Raw genomic sequence first — 6,000 nt, 5'->3', positions numbered from 1 at the left:
AGCAAACCCTGGAAGGGTTGGTTCAAATATCATGACAAAGGAGTCTGCAGCTCTACTTTAATATCCTTAAAAGTCCTAAATTAAATATATTTGAAAGTCACTGATTCCAACTGTAGTAACTGACACCATATTTCTCCATGAGACTAGGTAACACTCAGGTTTTTATAGCTCAGAGACCTAGGATCCAGCACAAGGTTCAACAAGACTCTTCCCCTGCTCTGCTAATGGTATGGCCACTCATTTACCTATCTCAGAAAGTTATGTGCCTGTATCATCGTGTTTGCTGAAGGTTTTCTCAGGGGTGGCTGCCACATTTTCATTAGCATACATAAATATATTTTGTTCATGTTGTTCCCCCCCCCCCCCCCCCCCCCGAAATAAAGCTGCCTTTGAACAAGACAGCTATACAATAGCTTAGCATGGGAACAGGATGTCTAGAGGGGCTGTGCAGTCACTGGATAGAGCCCTGAGCAACCTGGTTTCATCTAAGAGCTGACCCCATGTTGAACAGGAAGTGGGACTAGGGACCTACTTAAGTCCTTCACACCTAAAGTATCTCTGTGATGCTACAAAAAGGCATCAAAGACATGTAGCCAGTTTTCATTTCACTGCTTTCATTCCATTCAGGTATCCCTAGAATGCTTTGCTATTTACTTTTTAAACTTATAATGTTTTTTGAGGCCTTGGAGCACATTCACATCCTATTTGCATGTGTTTCTATATAGACAGAAGGGTTTCCAAAAAAACTTTTTTTTTTTATTTTTTTTTAAAGAATGGGATGGAAAATGTCATGGAAATTTTTGATTCCAAAAGTCTTCAGAAAAGTCAAGTTATCAAGTCTTGCAGAAGAAACCTCCACAGCTGGTAAAATATTGGTGCAGAGAAATCTAGAGGAAGGTTGTATCTCATCCACACGGTACATCGATGTTGCCTTTCAAAACAGGCTAAAACTTTCACTAAGAAATTGCTGTGAAATTTGTTTGCAAATTGATTTGAAAAGTTCAGTGGAAACAAAAATGGAATAGCAGGCTTCTGTGCATTTATTCTCCCTGCATTTTCCAACCCTTTCCATTTTCAGACCAAAAGAGCAAATTCTTAGTTATTACAGAATTTGATACTTCTAAAGAAGGAACACATACAATTGAAATACAGCATCAGAACCAGGCAACTACATAAACACTTATCAGAAATCCTTGTACTTTAACCGCCTCACCCTGCATTTAGAGCACAAAAGATTCAAGAAGCTATTTTGTTTGTTTGCCATCTATTAGAGAATGAATACACGCTTCTCATAATGTCTGTGATTTGCTAAATGTCCCTGTGAAGCACAAAAGCCTGCTGTCCAGTTTGCATGCCTGTGAGTACTGCAGCCCCGTGGATTAAGGCACAAGCTGCCATTTTGCAGCACTCTGGTACTGATTTAAAAGCCTTCTTGTATAAATTTCTTTTGTCTGTTATCTGTATAAACTTTATTTGCTTTCTCCTTTTAGAGACTACCTAAAGATATTTCTTTTTGAGGCAGCTTGTGGGTCTTCATTTCTCCACATGATAATATACCCACATATTTCCTACACTGCTTATTTTGACTTAATGGTCAAGCAGCTTGCTGAACTCACACCTGTCAACTGGTTTTGATGTGCAATATTCATCCTCAAATGCTCATTTCTTTCATTTCTGTCCAAGTTTCTCTCTGATGTATTGTAAACAGTCTGGTTATTTTACAAGTTGGAACATCAACTGCACAGCCCTACTGACCTGCTCTCTCCCTTTCTCTCATTTTGTGTTTTAAACCCACTGCTGAAGCACAGTCTGTATCACTATTGCAGTATGCTTGCCTTGCTTCTTTTGGATTGCTATGCAGTAATACTTCACTGGTTGTTAAAACAGGTCGCGCTTCACAGCATGGACTACGTCTCACCTACTTCCTGCAGTATCCTGTTTCTTGTTTTACTTGGTACAGCTATATATTTTTATATTTCTACATTTTATTTTTTTTTTTAAACATAAATGCCAGCAGTAATGGAAGCGTTGGACTGGCAGTTCAGAGAGTGCAAGAGCAATGACCAAGTACCATTTTGCTTCTGCTGCTCCTTTCCAGCACCTCATGGCTGTCCTGAATGGCTGACCTGGGGGGCAGCTGAAGTGCCCATGGCTCCAGTTGCACTTCCCAGCCCTCCCAAGGACAAAAGGGCTCAAGGGGCCATGGTACTTCTCCTGCTGAGAAGGGCTCATAGTGGTGGATTAAGGCAAATACCATTCTGGCTACAAACTGCGAAAGCACCGTAGTGTGACAGTGGCATTTACCGGCACTTTACTAAGGTCAGATTTAGATAATTAAACCACCTATGATGGGAGAGGCAGAGATCACACAATACCTGTTCCCTTACTGGCTCCAAAACCTATGCAACTTTCTCTTTCTCTTACCACTTTGCACAAGTAAAAAGAAAATCTTCCCTTGTAACACTAAAAAATTGTCTTCTTTGGGAACCAACTTCAGCAAACCGGAGGGATTTGGGCAGTGACAATAACCTTGCTAAATATCTCTCCCCAGCCTAAAATACATTTGGTCCCTGTTGGTCTCCTCCTAGGACACTAGAAGTTGCTGACTGCCACTTCTACATTGCAAGCTGCTGTGATTTGAAGCATTTCCTGTAGCTGATCTTAATATCTTCGCTGCCCTACCCCCCACTCTTTGGAACACAGGAGGAGCCCTCAAAACCCCCCTTTCCCAGATAACAGTAATTTCTTTCCCCCTTAGAGGCCAAACGTCATGGCGGATCTGTAGCAGGATCCCTGACGTTCGCAGCAGTGCCTCTTGCAATGGAGAGGGTTTCAGTTTACGTCTAGCCGGCACTCCAGATTTAATCAGAGGTAGCTGGTGGCACTTGAACTGCACTTCTGGAATCCTGCCCACTTTGGCGGCAACCAGAGACGGGGCAAGGACACAGACGTGGGTCTGTCAATCGATGCTCACTCTGCAAACAGTTACAAGGCAGGGAGTTTGGGGAGGCAGCGAGGGGAGAAGAACCACCTCATCCAAACAAAAGGTGCATGCTGTCGTTAATCTCCGGTAATGAAGCCCGCACAGAGCCTGTGCTGAGTCACCCAGCTCCACGGTGAGCACAGAGAAAGCTCATGAATCAAACCACCCCGTCGTAACAAAGGGAAGCAGTGCGGACAGGGGGAGGGGAGAAGAGCAAGACAGGGCTTGCGTCAGACCTGCAGCCTCCGCGCTGCCCCTGCCGCTCCCTGGGCACTCTCGCCAAGACCCAAAGCCCTGTTTGGAGGCCTGGTGGAAGAGCAAGTGCTGGAGGGCCTCGATGCTGGACAGCCTTCCTGTCACCGCAGCTCATACTGCACTTGAGGACCACTCCTACCACCAGGGTGGCCTGCAGCCTTGGGGATGTGGAATGGAGAGGCTAAGTGCCTGGCAGCAGAAGAAGGCTCTGTTGATGGGTCAAGTCTCATCTAGGTGCACGTGTGCAAGAAAGATCAGAGCAGAAGCAGCCAGCTATGGAGAACGGGCCCTAACAACTATTTCTGCAGCTTCACCAATGCACAAAACGCCAAATGGCGTGAACACATACATCTTAATCAATTTACCATGGCAACTCTGCACGGGCAGACTGCCTTCCCCTCCGGTCAGCTCAAGACTGACAGAGAGTAGAGGTGAGTTACTGCTTCAGTTCTTTTTTATGATCAAACGTAAGTCTAGCTTTAGAAGCATGTCAGAGAAGAAGACCACCCTCCTCTATAACACGTACACCAACCAGCAAGCCATATGCATCTGGCCTTAAACAACCAAGAGAGTTTTTCCCACACCTACAACTATGATCTGCTTTTCCATTGGCTGGGTTCTCCACTTGTGTGCTCCAGTGGCTGGGCGGTGAGTGGTGTGATGTGGCAATTCCAGTGCTGGAGCAATTATGTACCTCTTCACACACACATAATCCTTGGTCACTGCAGGGTAGGTCAGGAATGAAAGCCAAGAGACTGCAACAAAGGCTGCAGGCTTTTCAGGCTGGCAGGAGCAAAGGCCTCCATCTCAGAGCTCAGATACTCAGGTGCTCTTTGAGGGAGAAAACAGATTAAGCTGATGGGAGATGCATTCAAAGCCTACATGTCCTGCAGAACTGGTGTGTAGTACAGAGCAAACCAGTTCTCAATAAGGACTGCATTCAGGTTTTTCTTTTGTTTTTCTATTGTTTCTTTTTTTGTGGGAGGGGAAAGCAGGCCATCTTGTTGACTGGTACAGAGGGACTGGCTATGCAAACTCCATAGCAAAGCACAGCATGGCCATCAAAACGGTGCACCTTGGGAGCAGGAGAAAGAAGCACCATAAACTCTGAGCTGCTGTTTCTAGGGAAGGACCTTGAAGCCCAATAAATGATACACTTTCTTAGGGGGAACTATCAGGAAGGAAGAGGAGCTCTCCTGTGTGAATGCCGTTCTTTGTTTAATGCTCGTCTGGAAGATGAGTGGGTTTTGCAATGACAAGCAAGCATAAAAACCTTGTCCTGGGGATGTTCACTTGATAGATAGTAGTTTACTAGCACTTTCAAGAGAGACAAGCAAGAAGAAAACAGGCACAAAAAACACACTCTTCTCTGCAAGCACTTGAGAGTTGTTAAGACAGTGCCAGAAGACAACTGTGTGCATCTGAGATCAAAGGGCTCCAGTGCTTTTAAAAGGGTTTTTCTCAGGCAGGAGAGCAGTTATAGTTGCTCAAGGAAAAGAAACAAAATGATAGGGCATGTAAGCCAGCTTCAGTTATCTTCACAGCACAGCAGAGCATTAGGAGGAGCTATTCACATATACTTTTTGTCTTAAAATGTCTGGTCTCAGTGCATCATTTCAAGTATTAAAATAAATTATACCATGCAGCCATCACTTGAAGTTCAGTTTATTCTGCAGACAGGCATTGCTTCACTCTGCCCAGGTCTGAGCTTACTAGAAGATGCTTGGCTCTCTTATTCTAACATCAAGCAAAAACCCATACACCCTTCCTTGCAGGCATCTCTATTAACTGGGGCTCAGTCGCTCATTAATTGCTACTATGCAGCTTTCAAGCATAACAAGCTCGTGTCTGCCCCAAAGATACTGCAGGACAGATGGGTCCTCTTCACTTCAGGTCCCACTATACGCGAGAGGAATAACTGCAGGTGCCTGAAATTAGCTGGACCTGATGGATCAAGAGAACTGATCTGAAGGGTGGATCTATACCTATATGCCAAGGTAAATGAACATTAAGGAAGTTTAGGCTAAAGGGAAGTGAAAGGCACATAGCCTCACACCTGACAAACATGCCATTCAGACAGCAAAACTAACCGCAGCTGAAATTGATAAGGATTTCCCATATCTAAAGACTCCTGCAAGAGATCAAAACTGTTGCCTACAAGTTTAACTGTGATGGTTTCCCCAAATTTTGACACTCAGAGACGGAGGGAAAAGTAATTGAGCTGCACTGACTTAATAAGGCGATCAAGTATTCAGAAAGCAAAGGCAGTCAGTGCCATCTTCCTGGGTTCAAAATCCTTATCAGCCTGAAGCTAATTGTGCTATTCCTCCTACGGAGTCACATTTTTTACTTGGAAAATTCACACTCTCTACCTGCTTCTGCACTGAAGCTTTGAAACAGAAACCTCTAATCTTGCGGGCTAGAGAGGGCCTGCAGCTTTCACTCAAGCCTGTTTGCAGCCACCAGGTTTCGTCAGGTTTGGAGTTGAAAAAGAAGAGAAGGGAAACCAAAGCAAACATCCAAATCCGATTTCAGGAGCTTACTGGGAACTTGTTTGCTTGTCACAATCTGAAAGTGAAACTGCAAACCAGGGGCAACAGGACGATCAGCTGAACTGCTGCCACTAGTTTCCTTTGAGCTTTTAGTTACCATGTATTTGGTAATTTCACATCAGTAGTCCATTAATAAAATGACATTTCAGCACTGCTACAACAGCTCTGCTACAACAGCAAGGCACCCTGCAGACCACAGCTTTGTAAGTA

This window comes from Psittacula echo (assembly GCF_963264785.1).
Source record: "Psittacula echo genome assembly, chromosome: 4".
Taxonomy (NCBI): domain Eukaryota; kingdom Metazoa; phylum Chordata; class Aves; order Psittaciformes; family Psittacidae; genus Psittacula; species Psittacula echo.
Note: the sequence above shows the minus strand (reverse complement) of the source record.